Source organism: Castor canadensis, chromosome 16 (assembly GCF_047511655.1).
Source record: "Castor canadensis chromosome 16, mCasCan1.hap1v2, whole genome shotgun sequence".
NCBI classification, from domain to species: domain Eukaryota; kingdom Metazoa; phylum Chordata; class Mammalia; order Rodentia; family Castoridae; genus Castor; species Castor canadensis.
This window is the reverse complement of record NC_133401.1, coordinates 10,464,882-10,483,963: the sequence shown is the minus strand read 5'-3', so window position 1 is coordinate 10,483,963 and position 19,082 is coordinate 10,464,882. Positions and strand designations below refer to the sequence as shown.

The window sequence follows — 19,082 nt, the reverse complement described above, 5'->3', positions numbered from 1 at the left end:
GAAATACACCAAAGACACAGAGACACGAGAAACAGGTGAGGGGAGTGGGGAATCTTGAAACCGCTCACTCAAGCCTTGAAACTGCTGAGGTACATGAACGCATGTGTCCATGCCCTGATAGGAGGCTCAGCCAGGGCGTGGGACCTCAGAGCCAATCAGAAAAGACACGGGGAGCATGCGCAACCCCCTGGATGATGCCGATTGGCTGGCAAAGGCGTCCACCCCATGAATGGAGTGGTAACACCGAGACACAGTGGACTTCCCTTCAACCAGGAAATAAACCCATTATAAAACCCCAAGACAAAGGAGCCTCCAGTGACTCAACCTTTCTGAGACCTTCCCATGAAGGAATTCCTCAACACTTTTCCTCTCTGCTCAGATAAAGCTTTGCCCTTTTGCTGACCACGTTGTTTGTGACTTTCAGTTGTGACTTTCAGTCTTCAATCGCGAGACACAGTTCCTGCAAACACCAGCACACACACTAGACCACCGCGTCGCCACCCTGTAGACGCCTGTCCTCAGCCCTCGAGTGTGTTCTCCGCTCTGGAGTAAAACTCTCTTCACTTCCTCACTTTGTCTCCTCTCTGAACAATCTCTGAGGGTAGCGAGAACTTCAGTGTGGTCTCTATCACTGAGCTCTTCCCAGTCTCCACCCATCAGCTGCAATTCCACATATGGATCATTCAATTAAACTAATCTGGCCATGGTGGTGATGACTGTAATCCTAGCACTCAGAATGCACAGACAGGCCAGGCACCGATGGCTCACTCCTGTAATCCCAGCTACTCAGGAGGCAGACATCAGGAGGATCGAGGTTCCAAGACAGCCATGGCAAATAGTTCAAAAAAACCCAACACAAAAAAGGCTGGTGGAGTGGCTCAAGGTGTAGACTTTGATTTCAAGCATCAGTGCTGCAAAAAGAAAAGCCCAAAAGTGACGATGAGTTTCTGTGTTTTGCAGCTCCTCCTCCAATATGGGGAAAAGAGAAGGATGTCCTCTTGCCTGAGCAAGCCTGGCTGTTATGCCTTAAATTACAGCTCAGTGTGGCAGAGCCTTGAAGTGCACTGGGGTGTTCCAGACAATCTGGGTGCAAAAGAAGGCTGGCGGATTCCAAAACTTCTTTTCTCAGCGTGGGGCCTGATTTGGGGGAAACAGTGACAGTTGAGCTCCTCAAGGAGAATGGATAATTGTTAAGAGACCATCAAGATGATGCTAGTGAAGGGGGAATGGCTGCAGCCTTGGCTGAACATGCACCAACCATGCGTGTGAAGAGCATCCCAGAGTACAAGAATTGATTGTGATCAGCAGATTCTCAACACCTGTGACCTTTTATTACTAGTTCTAAGTGCGCTTTACTTTTTAATTCTTTATGACAAGTGGTAGCTGTATAATAATTACCAACAAAAAACAATTTAAAAATTTAAATTTGGGGTTCTCAAGAGATGAGGAACTTTTAAGCTGGGTGTGGTAGTTCACACCGGTAATCCCAGCTATTGGGGAGGGAGAAATAGGAGGACGGTGGTCATAGCCTTCTGGACAAAGAAGTCTGAGATCCGATCTGAGACTCGGGAGACAGAAAGAGAGAGAGAGGGGAAGGGAGAGAGGAGAGAGGAGAGAGAGAGAGAGAGAGAGAGACAGAGACACCTCTGTTTTGGCAAATGAACATAACTACAGACATACCTAAGTCAGTAATAACAATAATGAGTCTGGAGAAGTGTGCACACTTGCGTGAGAATTAACTTTCTGCACACAGAAGAGAGGACAAAGAAAACTTCTACCTTCCCTTACGTTTTAAAACATTTCCAGGCGTGTTGGTGCACGCCTATAATTCTAGGTACTCGGGAGGATCTCGCGTTCAAGGCCAGCCAGGGCAAGCAGCTGACAGATCCTATATCAAAAACAAAATAGAAACAAAAGCACGAGGCCCTGAGTTCAATCCCCAGTACTGCAACAAAAATAAATAACAATGAAAACAAAGTAAGACTGCTAAACTGAGACATGAGCATGTGTACCTTCCGAAGAATTATTCTTCTGAAATTTAAAATACGACAACGGCCCTTGTCACTTTCTTGGGACCAGGAGCAATTTGTGCCCGACAGACTTTTAGCGGGACGAGCTCCACTCAACCGCCCTGGATTATAGACGGGCGCCGGCGCGCACAGAGACGCTTTTACGAGCGCGCGCTGTCACAGAGACGCTTTTACGTGCGCGCTGTCACAGACGCTTACGTGCGCGCTCTCTCACAGAGACGCTTTTACGTGGTTTTATGTGCGCGCTCTCTCACAGACGCTTACGTGCGCGCGCGTCCATAGAGACGCTATTTTCCCACGCGCGCTCTCGCGGGGCCGCTTTTGTGCACGTTCACGATTCGTGACGCTCGCGCGCACAGCGCCGTTGGAGACCTTTGGCAGCGAAGCGGGGCCGCGTCTCCCCGCAGGCGGCCGTGTATGGCGGGAGCCGCCCAGGCGGAGCTCAGGGAAGGCGGAGGAGGCCCCGAGAGCCCCAGCGCGAACCCGAAGGCTTCAGGCCTGAGTTTGGGCAAGAGGTGCCCGACGCCAGGACAGCGGTTCGAGAGGGTTGGAGGAACCCACGGATGTGCTGAGGCCCGCGGCATCGGGATCGCATGGGAGCCGTCGCAGATCTCAGTGTCCGCAGCGATCCGCCTGGAGGAGAGAGAGAGAGAGGAAGAGAGAGGGAGAGAGAGAGGGGGAGGAAGAGAGTACCGTAAAAAATTAAAAGAAAAAAAAAGGACATAGTCCTTTGCCCAGCCAACGTTTTTATTTTGGAAAATTATCGAAATCGAGGCAGAAGAGAGCACAGTTGGAAATATATATATATATAATTATTGTCCGGAAACGAAGAGTGAAGCTAAGGGATTTTGAATCCTGTTTAACTCACTGCAGAGTTATCTCTGCGAGAATAAAGTGGGAGCAACGTGAATATCACGAAGACGATGAGGGCGGTAAGACGGGGCTAGCTATAGCTCAGTGGTAAAGGGCTTGGCCAGAGTGTGTAAGGACGTGGGTTCGATTCCCAGTGCTGCACGTGTCACTGTGTGAGTGTGTGCTGTGCGCTGAGGCCACTTGTACTTTGTCCCCATTTTTAAAATGTTTTTATTTTTAGGTATGGTCTCTAATGTTAGCACTGGAAGACTATTAAGGAACTTTTGAACTTTCAGATTTTGTTCTGTCCTTGTCGTAGTCAACAAAGGCTAATTGCTTAGTGGAAGATTAATTTTGTTTACCGAGGTATTTGAAATGGCATTAAATTCACGTAGAAAAATATGTTTTATGGGAACTGTTTCTGAAATGTAGGGGGACCTATATTTTTTGGTTTGACTGTGAATTTTTTTTATTTTTTGCTTAGGTAATAATCAAGGAAAAGACTCCAAAAAAAAGTATAAAAATTCAGTGAAATTTCTCCTTGCCTGTTACCCACCCACCCAGGTCCACCTACAACTCCACAAATAATCACAGTTGTTAGTTTATTTTTTGTTTTGGGCGGTACTGGGATTTGAACTCAGTTTGAATGCCTCCAACCCTTTACTCTGGTTATTATGGGGATAGGGTGTCACTTTTTGTCCCAGTCTGGACAGCTATCCTATTTATGTCTCCACAGAATCTGGGATGACAGGCGTGTACCACCAGCACAACTTTTTCTGTTGAGATGGGGGGGTGTTGTCCTCACCAATTTTAGGTCTTTTTGCCAGTGCTGGCCTGGAACTGTGATTGCCCGATATCAGCCTCCTGAACCAGTCGGTGGATGACAGTCAGTGGCACTGCGCCCAGCTATTGGGTGAGGTGGGGTCTTGGGAACAGGTGGGTGACAGTCAGTGACACTGCGCCCAGCTATTGGCTGGGGCGGAGTCTTGGGAACAGGTGGGTGACAGTCAGTGACACTGCTGACAGCTATTGGCTGAGGTGGGGTCTTGCGAACAGGTGGGTGACAGTCAGTGACACTGCTGACAGCTATTGGCTGAGGTGGGGTCTTGCGAACTTCCTGCTGGGCTGAGCTTCAACTTCCACCCTCCACATTTCCACCTCTTGAGTAGTTAGGGTCAGAGCCCTAGCCACCAGTGCCCTGCTGTTAGGGTTTTGTTTTTCCCAAAATGTCTTCATACAGTCAAAGGAAATATGAATAGAGACTACTTCCTCAGTGTACACAAAAGATACACACTTTCCCATGTCTTGGGGGTTTTCTTTTGATTTTGTTTTCTTACTGTTTGTTTCATTTGTTTTTCAGACTGGGTCCCCCAGAGGGCTGGAATTACAGGCCTGAACTACCATGCTCGGCCTCAACTACCATGCTCAGCCTCGTGTTTTGTTTTGTTTTTGATAACTTAGAGACCTGTCTAAATCTGTACACAGAACCAGACACAGAGATGCACACCTGTAATCACAGCAGAGGCCAAGGCAGGACGATGGTGAGTTTCAGGCAAGCCTGGGCTACCTAGTGAGACTGTCTCAAAAAATCAAATAAAATGTGTACAGAGAACACTTCCCAGTTATCTTTTATGAAACTGCTATTCCAATCAATGGGAATACCATAATATAACCGGATACTGATTAATGGGAATTTGGGTTTTCCTTTTCTTTCCTGTTGCAAAAGATAGTGCAGTGACTGAACTGCTAATGTGTGCAAGAAGATTCACAGGATGTTGTGGGGAAGCTAAAGGAACCAGGTTTGCTGCGGTAATTGTGGTAATAGGAATGTATTAGCCTCAGAAGCTGCTGAGCTGGCCCATCCTATCCTAGTGCAGGGCAAGGAAAAGAAAAAAATCCAGTTTGGAAAAGAAAAATAATCCAGTCCAGAAAAGAAAAAAATCCAGTCTGGGCATTGGCTCACGCCTGTAATCCTAGCTACTCAGGAGGCAGAGATCAGGAGGATCGTGGTTCAAAGCCAGCTCAGGCAAATAGTTCATGAGACACTATTTTGAAAATACTCATCACAAAAAAGGGCTGGTGGAGTGGCTTCAGGTGTAGGCCCTGAGTTCAAACCCCAGTACTACAAAAGAAAAAATCCACAGGATGAGGAGTTGGAGGTGCGACTGAGGTGGTAGGGCACCTGCCTAGCAAGCACAAGGCCCTGAGTTCAACCCACAGCACCACCAAAAAAAGTGAATTCACATGGATCAAAGATATGTGTGCCTATGACCTCACAGCTTAGCCAGTACACTGTAGTCTCAAATTTCTAGCATGGGGCCAATCTGACAGGTACAAATACCTCAGTTCAATCTCAGCCAGACATCCTTTGATATATCTAATAGCCATTGGGAAAGTCTATACAAAATTGCCCTCCTTTTCACACTAACTACAAGTTCAAGGGGCCCAAGACCAATCAGGTTCAACAGTTCACTAGGAGGACTCTCGGGACTCACTGAAAGCTGTTAGATTCACAGCTGCAGTTTATTACATGAAAAGGCTACAGACTGAAATCCACCCAGGGAAGAACGTCACAGGGAGGCTTCCAAATGTGAAGCTTAGCTATTCTCACCTCATCTCAAGGCAGTGTAACTTTCCCCAGCTTTGGTGGGTGATAACACACACAGGACATTGCTTCCAGGAACGGTCAATGATCACCTTCACAAACAGGCTGTCTTTAACCCCTCCGAAGATTAAAACCCCGTGCTTTGATCTGGACATGGTGGCATACACCTGTAATCCCTGCCCGTGGGAGGAGGAGAAGGCAAAAGAATTATGAGCTCAAAACCAGCATTCACTACCTAGTGAGAACTTGTCTTAAAAAAAATTCCTAACCTAAAGTCCCCTTCCTGCATCCCACTGCTGATGTGACTCAGTTCCTAACCTTGTGACTATGTGACTTGCCCAGGGTCCTCACCCTAAATTACATGGTCATTATCTGGCTATTCCTTAGGCTCCCAAAGAAACAAAGTCACATCTGTCAGGCACCAGGGCTTAGAGATTATCTCTGAGAACCTGAAGGTGGAGGCTGGGACTCTCTTTGCACAAAGTTACATTTCCTTCACCGTCTATTGACAACCTTTTTCATTTTTCCTAATGAATTGTCTTTTTCCTTACTGATTTCCAGATGTTCTTTGTCTTTGACTATCCTAAAAGGTTTTTGCAGAAGTTGTTTATTTTTTGGTGGTAGGCAAGTATTCTACCACTTAAGCCATGTCCCCAGACCTATTTTTATCTTTTTTGGCTTCTGGACACTAAGACATCAGACCTAAGAAAGGCCCCAATTCAAAGATTATAAAATAATTAATGCTATGTTTTCTTTTAGTGTATTATTTTATTTTTATGTGACTGTCACATAAGTTTATCTAGGATGTAACAGCAATGGTAAAATTCACAAGTTTTTTTTTTTTTTTTGATGACTGGTCTGGACCAAGATCCTCCTGTTTACACTTCCTGAGTAGTTGGAGTGACAGATGCATGGCAATCCTACTCCTATTGGTTGAGATGGGGTCTCTCCGACCTTTCATCCTGGACTGGTTTTGAGCTTCGACAGAGGTTCTCCCTCCCAAGGAGCTAGGATTACAAGCTTGAACCACCTCACCCAGCTTTTTGGTGGACTTTAAATTAGATTATGTCTTTGACTAAGTCTTTGGAAGGATTGCTTTGGATAATAGTAACTGTTTTACACTAAATTATGACAGTCACGTGCATCTGTCTTAGAACCCTTCAGCATTTTCCCCATCTATATGATGCTAGCTTTCCTGCTGACTTTGGTGTATTTTACCATGCAAAGGAATTTTCCATTTATTTTTTCAGCATTTTAAAAAAATTCTATCAGGACTGATGGTTGGATTGCGTTAGAGACCTTTTCACCAAGTAGTTATGTGATTTTTGTTAGACTCATTACTATGAGGAGCTCACAGAATTTCCTAATATTGCCTGGTGTAGGAAATGAACTGACATGGTCAGGACAGACTGCCCTTTCCTGTGCTGTTGGTGCTGTTTACCAATATTGACTTTAGGGTTTTGGCATCAATATTCACCAGTGAGATTGCTGTGGACTTCTATTGTGTGGGTTTTGTCAACTTTTTAAAAAAATTGTTGCTATCCGGGCTCTGGTAGCTCACGCCTGTAATCCTAGCAACTCAGGAGACAACGATCCAGGAGGATTGCAGTTCAAAGCCAGCCCTGGCATCACAAAGCAGGACTGGTGGAGTGACTGAAGTGGTAGAGCCTCTGCCTCGAAAGCATGACGCTCTGAGTTCAAACCCCAATGTAGCCAAATAAAGTAAACTCATTACATACAAAGAATTTAAAAGTTCCAGGGCTAGAGGCATGGCTGGTGTGGTAGAGTGCCCGTCTAGCAACTATAAAGCCCTGAGTTCGAATTCCAGTATCACCAAAGAATTTAAAAGTTCCTCTTCCTTTCTGCTTAAGTGAAACTGTGCTCTTTTGCTCACCCTGTTGTCTGTGACTTTCATTCTTCGCTGTCATGAGACTGCACATTTGAGACCACCTTATCATTTCTGGGTTCTCTTCCAGGATCCTAAAAGGGTAAGTCTGGAATAATGGCCTATAGCTCCGTTCTGTTTTCCCAACTCTTTTCAAATATAGTACTGTCTAATGAATATCAAAATGGAGACTCAATCACTCAGTAAATGTAATGATTTCATCACTCAGTACGAGTGCTGATTTTAAGATTCAGATATCAGACTTGCTGGGGTGAGACTTCCACTCTCCTTTCTTGTATGACAGAGGGATGTTAGTCCGACCCTGCCTCAGTTTCCCTCTCATGAGTCTACCTGCTCTTGCAGGGGTGCAGGCCTCACCCAGAGCCCTCCCAGAACTGCACCTCAGCGTGGACCAGCAGATCCCAATTCATAACCTGCCTGTATAGATGGGGACACCCATCTTTAGTTGTGCTTTCTAGGTCTATTTTGGTCCCATGGCAGAGGGCACCCGACTTCTGGCCCTGCTCTATTGGAAAGTTCACCCTACTTAGTACAGACTAGAGGCACTAATCAGACAGAGAACAAGGATATCACGGGGCCCAACTATGACTTTGATGGAAAAAAGGGACACAGAAAACCAGGGGACAGAGTAATTAGGAAATCCAAATCCACTTGGACTACTGGATCCCCTTTGTCCTCTATTTTGTCACAATAAGGCTTTTTTTGGGAGGGGTCTCTTTCTCTCTCTCTCTTTCTCCCCCTCCCTCCCTCTGGCCCTTCATCCTCCCCCCCCCCCCTCTCTCTCTCCTCCAGGCGGATCGCTGCGGACACTGAGATCTGCGACGGCTCCCATGCGATCCCGATGCCGCGGGCCTCAGCACATCCGTGGGTTCCTCCAACCCTCTTGAACCGCTGTCCTGGCGTCGGGCACCTCTTGCCCAAACTCAGGCCTGAAGCCTTCGGGTTCGCGCTGGGGCTCTCGGGGCCTCCTCCGCCTTCCCTGAGCTCCGCCTGGGCGGCTCCCGCCATACACGGCCGCCTGCAGGGAGACGCGGCCCCGCTTCGCTGCCAAAGGTCTCCAACGGCGCTGTGCGCGCGAGCGTCACGAATCGTGAACGTGCACAAAAGCGGCCCCGCGAGAGCGCGCGAAGGAAAATAGCGTCTCTATGGACGCGCGCGCACGTAAGCGTCTGTGAGAGAGCGCGCACGTAAAAGCGTCTCTGTGAGAGAGCGCGCACGTAAGCGTCTGTGAGAGAGCGCGCACGTAAAAGCGTCTCTGTGAGAGAGCGCGCACGTAAGCGTCTGTGAGAGAGCGCGCACGTAAGCGTCTCTGTGCGCGCCCGCGCCCGTCTATAATCCAGGGCGGTTGAGTGGAGCTCGTCCAGGTAAAAGTACGTCGGGCACAAGTTGCTCCTGGTCCCAAGAAAGTGACAAGGGCCGTTGTCGTATTTTAAATTTCAGAAGAATAATTCTTCGGAAGGTACACATGCTCATGTCTCAGTTTAGCAGTCTTACTTTGTTTTCATTGTTATTTATTTTTGTTGCAGTACTGGGGATTGAACTCAGGGCCTCGTGCTTTTGTTTTTATTTTGTTTCTGAGATAGGATCTGGCAGCTGCTTGCCTTGGCTGGCCTTGAACTCGAGATCCTCCCGAGTACCTAGAATTATAGGCGTGCACCAACACACCTGGAAATGTTTTAAAACGTAAGGGAAGGTAGAAATTTTCTTTGTCCTCTCTTCTGTGTGCGTCACTAAGGTAAGATGGCCACCAGCCGAGGGGCAGGGCAATATGAAGTCTATCTCATGCTCCTCTCAGCCATTCATGGGTTCCAGGAATCCACTTAGAACAAGAATTACCTAATGCCCCAAAAAACAAATTGTAGGCTAGTGATGAGGCCCCATTTTCTGTGATTAAAGTACAGAAGTGACTAAGAAAGAGACAGGAAGATGTAGGGGGAGGTGGTACCTACTCAGAACCCAGGAGTTTAGCATCCATGAGGAAGGGTCTGATGTATATCAACAACTGTGTGCTGGTCCCTTGGAGAATTTGTCCCACAATTCTTTGTGGTACTGAGGTTTTGAACTCAGAGCCTTGGACTTACCGGGCAAGTGCTGTACCACTTGAACCATACTGCCAGGCTTACCTTGAAGTATTTGGAAGTCAGGTTGGAGGAGAGGGAAGGAAAGAAGGATGACTATTAGTAAGGTTAGATTTGAACAAACTGTGGCAATGGACATGGTGGGAGAGGGGAACAATGATGAGAATTCATGCCAAGATAGTCCTCACAGACACAAAGGCTGCTTCACAGGGCTTCCTTCAATCCACCTTGATCCAGTTTCTAGACTTCTCTTAGGTGATTCTGCAGATTTGCTAAGGAGCAGAAGAAGAGTCCCTCTGGAGGGAAAGGGCTGTCACTCTGCCACGTTGGCAGAAATTCAAAGAAGCTGCTCATGGAAGGGGAAGCCCATTGCTCCAGAGAAAAATTTCCAAAGAGAATGAGAGATATGTGTCTGCTGGTTTTCAGAAGTGGTTTGGACCGGTGACTGCTGTACAACTCCAGTTCCCTCCTCTGAAAATAGGCTTGTTAGTTGCACTTGGTCCTCTGTCTGTTTCAGTGCTGTATTTGGGGGAGTATTGGCCAGGGAACGTGTGTCTTTGGCACATATTGAGAAGATCTGCATGTACCTGAGCATTGATGCTCAATTCACCTGATGAACAAGTTTGGATTTAGAGGGTGAGATTCTTGACTTCAATCCAAAACCTGTTACTATACAGGTATTACATGTGGGAGTTATTTTTTTTGTTGTTCTGAGACAGGGTCTTGCTATGTAGTTCAGCTGCCCTTGAACTTGTGATCCTCCTGCCTTAGCCCCCAGAGTGGTGGGATTACAGGTGTATAGCACCAGGCCCAGCCATTGGTGACTACTTTAGAGTAGGTTGATGTTTTGGTATGTGGTAAAAGTATAAGTCATGGAGGCCAGAGGCTAGTCCCCAAGGAGGCCTGCTCCCAGGAATCACAGTAAAATGCATGCCCATATGTAGTCCCCTCCCCTTGAAATGGAATGTGTCTCTGACTCACATGGGACAATAGAATGGGGCATAAGGACACTGCACGATTCGTGTGTGTGTGTTTGTGTCCAATAAAACATATTGACAAAAAGCTACTGTAGTCTGCCCACCTAGGATGTGCAGTAAGGTCCTTGTGACTGATGCTCCAGGGCGGAAAAAGTAAATGTCATGAGTGTTTGTGTGGACACCAGCACTGTGACCATTGAATGGATGACTCTCAAAGCTTGGTCTTTGCCTTCTTGCACCTTTTTTTTTTTGGTGGTACTAGGGTTTAAACTCAGGGCCTTGTGCTTGCTAGGCAGGCACTCTATCTCTTGAGCCACTCTACCAGCCCTTGCATCTTCTTGAGCCATTGAAAAGTGCGCTCTGGTGGAAGACAATCACTATTTGGTAAGTCCAACAACTGTGACATCCATGATTGAGGCAATCTAAAATAAGCATGGAGTCACACAGATAAAGAGATCACTAGCCAACCCCATGTGACAAGTCAGATGCAAACAAAGCATCATTTGGATGTCAGCCCAAGAAATCCTTCACAAGACTCAGCTCTCACCACAACCTGATCGAAGCCACGAGACCCACCACAACTATGAGTCCAATACAGTAGAAAAACTAGGAGAGATATAAGAAGTTATTGATTTAAGTTAATTTTTTTTATAGTATGAGGGTTTGAACTCAGGGCCTATGCCTTGAGCCACTCTACCAGCATTTTTTTGTGATGGGTTTTTTCAAGATAAGGTCTCAAGAACTATTAGCTCACTTCGAACCATGATCCTCCTCATCTCTGCCTCTGAAGTAGCTAGGATTACAAGCATGACCACCAGTGCCTGGCTTGATGTAAGTCAATATGTTTTGAGGAAATGTGTTATACTGCAGTGTCTAACGAGAACAGTTGGAAAGCCAGAGTGTGGCCACTGCATTCCCGTGTGTAAACAGTGCTTGTTCCAATTATAAATGATGTATTCCCTGATCTCATGCCATCATGATTTATTTGCAAAAATAGGCCCTAGGTTTTTGCCTACAGGAATTGGTAAAATGTTTCTTTTCTTTTCTTTTTTGTGGTATGGGGGTTTGAACTCAGGTCTTTGCACTTATTAGGCAGGAACTCTACTGCTTAAGCCACACCCTAGGCCTTTTTTCTTGGAGATCGGGTCTCACCTTTCACCAGGCCAGCTAGACAATGATCCTCCTATTTTATGCTTCCCGCAATGGTTGAGATGACAGGCGTGTACCACCACACCCAGGTATTGGTTAAGATGGGGTCTTGAAAACTGTTTGCCCATGGTGGCCTTGGACCACAATCCTCAAACTGTGGTACTCCTACCAAGTAGCTAGGATTGCAGGTATAAACATCAGTGCCTGGCTAAATAGGTAAAATCTTGCAATTCTTTTGAAAGAGAGAAAAAAGTGGGAAACATTTCTTTGTGGTCAATGATTGAACTTCTGTGTTTCTCTATAGCTTCAGTTGAGAATTTCTTCTTCTTCTTCCTCTTCTTCTTCTTCTTCTTCTTCTTCTTCTTCTTCTTCTTCTTCTTCTTCTTCTTCTTCTTCTTCTTCTTCTTCTTCTTCTTCTTCTTTCTTCTTCTTCTTCTTTCTTCTTCTTCTTCTTTCTTCTTTCTTCTTTCTTCTTCTCCTCCTCCTCTTCCTTCTTCTCCTCCTCCTCCTCCCTTCTTCTCCTTCTTATTTCTTTTCTTTCTTTTTTTTGGTGACAGGATCTTTTTGTGATCCCTAACTAACCTCAAAGTCATGATTCTCCTGCCTCAGCCTACCAAGTGCTGAGATTACAGGCATAAGCCATCACCCACACAAGACTTTCAAATGCTAACTTTGTCATCTCCTTTCTTCAACTCCTCTAGCCAGGTCCACTGGTGACATACATGAACATACTTCAAATGAGTGAATTGATGAATTTCATCTGACTTTCCGCAAACTACAACTAGAGCTTGTGGTTGTGGACAGCTGTTCAGTCATCTGAAACTGGGTAAGGATTTTGGCTGAGAGCATCTGACATGTGATAAATCCTATATAAGGATGTCCTTGCTATGTTCAGGCAGTGCACTAAGCTTGTCACTCACTCCTTGTGTCACAGAAAGATTTTTCCTCTTTGATAATTTAATCTCCCCCATGGAACTCCCACAGGCATCATAGTGATGACACTTACTTTATTCCCCTCAAAAGCAAAAACAAGATCTTGTGAAGTTTGGTAGAGGTTTAACTTTAATGACCTCATGTAGCAGGGGTGAGAAGGAAATGTTCTGTTAGAGGCTCTTGGAATCCCATGGTCGCCTAGAGCGAGGGTGTCCTCACAGAGGGGAGAGTGGTCACTTTATCTAGACGACATCCACGGAGGTCAGGCGGATGTCTCTCCACACCTGAACCAGCTTCACAGAGCTTGGCTGGATTCGATGGGCAAAGCTGTAACAGTATTGCCTGTTTACTATAGGAGGGTAAATGGGTCACAATAATTTTCTAAGATACAGTTTTTATAAAAATTACATATATTTTAAGTTTTTGTTTATTTATTTTGAGACTGGGTGTATCTATAGGCTGTAGCCCAGGCTGACCTCCAAATCTCAAACCTGCTTCAACCTCTGCAGTGCTGGGATTACACATATAAGCCACCATACTGAACCCCATGTATTTATTTTTAAATGACAAGTAGTGCCTAGACATGTTTTCTGGCTACAGGGTGACATTACAATACATATACAGAATGTATAATGAGCAGGTAGGGTAATCGGTACATGCATCATCTCCAACATTTTTATTCCTTTGTGTTGGGCACATTCAAAATCCTCATTCCTATTTTGTAATGTACAATCCATCGTTTCCAGCCGCAGTCATCAAACCGTGCCATAACAGTAGAAGTCATTCCTCTTCTACTTGCACTCCTTTACCCATTAGCCATTTCTTTCTGTCCATCCCCCCTCATACTCTTCCTAGGCTCTGGTAATCACTATTCAACTTTCCTTCATCCCTAAGATTTATTTATTTATTTATTTATTCATTTTTTGGGTGGCACTGAGGTTTCAACTCAGGGCCTCAGGCATCCTAGGCATACACTCTATCACTTGAGCCACTCCACAAGCTCCCCCTTGTTTGTTGGATGGTTTTGTGAGATAGGTTTTATGAAGTATTTGTCTGAGGCTGGCTTCAAACTGTGATCCTCCTGATTGGCTACGATTGCAGATGTGGTCCACCAGTGCCTGGCAAGATTTGTTCTTTGACAACAAAAATCTCTAGCTCCCAAGGGTAATGTGTAGAGAAACTGATGCTTTCATTTGTTTAAGAAAAGAAAAACATATGAATATTTGTTATTTGTATTATATGTATTTATACATACAGTGCTTGTATAAGTATAGATTATTTTTAGAAGGAGGTAAATCAGCCAAAAATAGATGTTATTGGGAAGAGGACTGGTGTTCATGGATGAGAGAAAGCCTTAATTTTGGGCTCATTAAAATAATTTTATTCAAAAGCATTTTAAATTATTTAGATACTTGGATAGTTACTTAACAGCGTAAGAAGAAAAAAAAGCTGTGGGTGAAGAAAGAAGAAAATTTGGAAGTTCTGGAAAGTTGCCTGTGAGCTGACCTTGACCTTGACCCTGTTCAGAGGGTGTTCTGGAACTAACAGCCAGTACTTATGGAAGATGGACGCCACAGGGCTTTTGCGGCCAACCAGGTGAGCTGTATCGTCCTTTAGGATCCCATGGATGCTGAGTAGGAGCCATTCCCGGGGTCACTGACCTGGTACTCATTGTGCAGCACCAAGATGTGCAGGTCAAATGGCTTGGCATCCTCAAAGGGCATTGTGGAAGATTTCACCTCACCTCCCCACTCTCCACTCTGATGAGTGTTCATGACCACCCAATATCCAAGCAGACTCGGAAATGGAAGGCGATGTCAGACTGCTCATCAGGGCTGATGTGGAAATCCACTTGCAATTCAGGGTCTTATCTGAAGGGCAAATCACAGGGCCTGAGAGTCCTACCATCTGCCATAGGCTCCAAGGTTCAAATAAAACTTCCTGTTGTCCTGCAGGGCAGGAAGAAATTTCAGGAAAACTAAAGCAGCCACAGGTAGAAACTCTTTACGAAGATGTATCTGAAAGGGGAAAGCCACCCTCAGATTTTCTGCACCCACTGTAGACTCAGTCCTTGGAGTCGCCCTGTGGCACTTGTGAGGAAGAAAAGAGGCTAATCTATGGAAATCCTTTATCTGTCAGAGGGTCCAAACAGGAGGCAACTGCAGCTGAAGGATGTTGTAAGAGTGGAGTTGGGAGAGACACCAAACAGGAGACACAGCCCAAGGCCAGACACAGGGGAAAGACTTTGGACTTGATCCAAGTGAAGCCATTCAAGGGGCTTTGAGACCAGGAGCACTCAGCCCTTTTGCTTGTGAGGCACTTGAAACAAAGGACACCCTGGCCTCAATCTGAGCAAACTCATGGGGTGCCAGGGTCTCTCAGGTGAGGCAGAGGATGAATGGGTTTGAAGTTTCTGTACCTCAGGATTTGCTCTTCTCGTTCCTTCTGCTTTGATCATTCCCCTATTCTTTCCTGCTCCTTTCCTGACTTCATCATAAAATCCTATTTGTTTTTATTGTTTGTTTGTTTTTTTTTCTTTTATTATTCATATGTGCATACAAGGCTTGGGTCATTTCTCCCGCCTGCCCCCACCCCCTCCCTTACCACCCACTCCGCCCCCTCCCTCTCCCCCCTACACCCTCAATACCCAGCAGATACTATTTTGCCCTTATTTCTAATTTTGTTGTAGAGAGAGTATAAGCAATAATAGGAAGAAACAAGGGTTATTGCTGGTTGAGATAAAGATAGCTATACAGGGCATTGACTTACATTGATTTCCTGTGCGTGGGTGTTACCTTCTAGGTTAATTCTTTTTGATCTAACCTTTTCTCTAGTTCCTGTTCCCTTTTCCTATTGGCCTCAGTTGCTTTTAAGGTATCTGCTTTAGTTTCTCTGCGTTAAGGGCAACAAATGCTAGCTAATTTTTTAGGTGTCTTACCTATCCTCACCCCTCCCTTGTGTGCTCTCGCTTCTATCATGTGCTCATAGTCCAATCCCATTGTTGTGTTTGCCTTTGATCTAATGTCCACATATGAGGGAGAACAAATAAAATCCTATTTGATACCCCAGACCAGGTCACAGCGTCTGCCTCATGCTGTCAAGTTTCCTTGTACAACCAAGTGCAGGGTGATGACTTTTGTTCAGTGAGTGATGAATGTACAGAGGTCTAATGAGATTCCAGTGGAGCTGAACTATTCCTGTCCCCTGTGACCTCCTGTTTGACCTTCAATAGGAAATTTGTGACTCGTGAGTGTGACTCTGGCATAGAGACACCTGCTGCATTAGTGTACGCAGCAGAGCACACATAGGTTTGACCAGGACACAACACGTGATAATGGCAGTGAACAACAGTGTTTGGGTTTGGAGGTTCAGTGCTGGGGACCAAACTCAGGGCCTCCAGCTTGCTAACCAAGCTGAGCCCCACCCCCATTCAAGTACACAGCAAGGCTATTGGTTCATGTGTTCACTATTGTTGGATGTTAGGTACCCAAGGCTACCATGTAAGCTTGTGGGCCATGTACAAAATGTATGACATGTTGTGATTCGGGTGACCCTAACTGGTGTGTTTTATCAACCCTTTACTGTAAGATGGCCCACATTATTTTTCACTTTCAGAAAATAATGGATTTCCATTTGACATTTTCTTCTTTGTTTTTTTTGGCAGCACTAGGGTTTGAACTCAGGACCTCATGCTGGAAGGCAGGCTCTTTACCACTTGAGCCACTCCATCACCCCTCATTTTTTTTATATATACATAATGTATGTCAATCATATTTACCTCCTATAACCTTCTAAGGTTACCCACCCTCACCTGATGGTCCCCCCTTAGGAAAATGGCCTCTGTGACATCTGCATCTTCTTGTTTTGTGATTAAGTGTAGATTCCACATGTGAAGACAACACAGGACATCACATTTTACTGAATGTGATGGTTTTGGGTTGTGTTATGATTAATGTTACTTTGTGAGTTCAAGGACATCCTGGACTGCAAAACAAAGCCCTGTTTCAAAAAAGAAAGAAAAGCTCAATTTCTTGTTTCACAAATAGGGCTATTTTCTTTGACCTCCATGTCAACCCTTTTTCAAAAAAATTAACTCATGTATCCAATACCCATATTTAGAAACAGAATGATTCCAGCACCCAGAAATCCTTTTCAGTCTCTGCCCATGTGACAGTGACCTACCATCCCAGATCTGTAATGCCTGACTTTGAAGGTGATGTAAGCAGGTCCTCTGGGATGTAGTCATTGGTGTCCTGTTTCTTTCAGTCAACCTTGTCTCATGAGGTCATCCATATTGTTTGCATGTAGAGCTCCACTGTTCTCAGTGCTGTATTTTGAACTGTTTTTTACATTCCATGTTACTCTAAGTGTTTACACTCACCAATTTTCTGCAATGCTAGCTCAAATGCAGGACCTCGTGCATGCTAAGCAAGCCTTCTACCACTGAACTATATGCACCTATCCCTGAACCACTTTTGTTGGTCTTTATTGAGTTTGGGGCTATTATAAACAGTGTTGTATGAATCTGCTTGTAAATACATTTTGGTGAACACATGTAAGCATGTTTCTTTTTTGTTTTGTTTTGTTTTCTTTTTGAGGGCCTGGTTTCATGCTTACAACGCAGGCACCCTCCTCCTTCAGTCACACCTCCTGCCCTCTATTTTCTATTTTGAGTGATTCAATTTGAAATCATGTCCTTGCCCTTGCTAGGCAGGGGCTCTGTCACATGAGCCATGTCCCCATTCTTGTAAGTTTCAATTTCTGTGGATGTTTTCCGAGAGCCCAGACCTGGGATTCCATCTTCCCCAATGATTATACATACAGGTTGAGCATCTTTCAGCTCAATATCTGAAATTTCTCCCAATTTAAAACGTTTGAGCACTAACATGACACCACAGTGGAAAATTCTACATCTGACCTCATGTGACAGGTCAAGCTCAAGATGCCATTGTCTCTGCGAATAGCTGTATACTTTTCATTTTTAATTTTTTCTTTTTTTTAGCTGTGGACTTTTCTTAAAAGTTCTTTATCATGTTGAGGAATACCCTTCTATTTCTAGTTTATTGAATTTCTGTGTTTTGCAAGGTTTTAACATTTTGTCAAAAGCTTTTGCATGAATTGTTCATGAGGTTTTCCTTCCTGTGTTGTGATAAATGGACTGTTATTTGTATGCTGCATCTTGGAATAATTTGCACTTGGTCATTGTCTATAATCCTTTATATATGCTCATATATTTGACTTGCGAAGATTTGGTTGAGAATTTTGCATCTATATTTGTGTGGGACTTGGGTCTATTATGAAAGTACTTTCACTTTTCTAAGGACTTTATGACTGGACCTTTGATCTCTTATAAAATCTTTGAAATTTCTTGTGATATCTTTGTTTACCTTTGGTACCAGTGTTATGTTGGACTCATAAAATGAGTTAGAATGCATTTCTTTCCTTCTGCTTGTTTTTGAAACTAGTGAGAAGTATTGGTGTTAATAAGTTGAATGTTTAATAGAATTCATCTTGTCCACAGCAGGGACTTGTTGATTGCTTATTTAATTTCTCTCCATGGTACAGGTCTCTTCATACCTACAGTTCCTCTTCAGTCCATCTTGGTAGTCTATGTCTCATAGAATTTGTCCATTTCAGCCAGGTTATCAAATGTAGACTATAATGTTACTAATCTCTCATAATAATTTTTATTTCTGTAAGGTGGAGAGTATACCTGCCCTTTGGTTTCTGATTTTAGTCATTTTAGTCTATTTTTCTTAGTTAATCTATTTAGGTTTGTCAATGCTGTTCTCACAGAATCAGCTTTTTGTTTCACTGAATTTCTGTATTTCATTTACATCTTCTATAGTCTTTATAATTTCTTTCTTACACTGGTTTTGGTGTATGCTCTTTTTTGTATCTTTGTAACATAAACCTAGGTTATTGATTTGAGACCTTTATATTTCTTAAATGTAGACATTGACATCTTTAACGTTCCTTCAAGGCACTGAGAGTGCCACATCCCACAGGGTTTGGTGTACTGTTTTTTAACATTATTTTTGGACATCTGAAAGTATTTTTTAAATTCCCTTCCAATTTCTGTTTTAGACCCATTGGCTGTGTAGGAGTGGTGCACACTCCTGGAAATCAGCACCTCGGGAGGCAGAGAGAGAGGATTTGGGTCAAGGTTAGCCCAGGAAAGAAAGTTAGCAAACACTTATCTCAAAAGAGATGTTTGTGCATGCCAGTTATCCAAGCTACTGTGGAGTCAGAGCTAGGAAAATCAAAACCTCAGGGTGGTCTTGGCCAAAGCATGAGAACTTATTGAGAAATAAATAAGGCAGAAAGGGCTGGTGGTGCTGCTCAGTCAGTAATGTGCCTGCCTAGCAAGTGTGAGGCACTGAGTTCAAACTCCAGTGTCACCCAAAACACCTCCCAAAAAAGTGTGTTACTAAATTCCAAGATGTGTGGATTTGACACTTTTCCTTCTCTCTGTTGATTTCTGCATTCATTCTACCACCACAGTGGAGACACAGTGTTTGATTTCAATTAAAAAGTCAACTCTAGGAGCTG

General features: G+C 44.4%; 2 pseudogenes; both read left to right on the top strand.

The window, feature by feature from the left end:
- Nucleotides 1-229, top strand: part of LOC109674422 (poly(rC)-binding protein 2-like) — a 248,651-nt pseudogene extending 248,422 nt beyond the window's left edge.
- Nucleotides 230-4,635: 4,406 nt separating this feature from the next.
- Nucleotides 4,636-4,761, top strand: LOC141418327 (small nucleolar RNA SNORA66; annotated as a pseudogene).
- The last annotated feature ends 14,321 nt before the right edge of the window (nucleotides 4,762-19,082 follow it).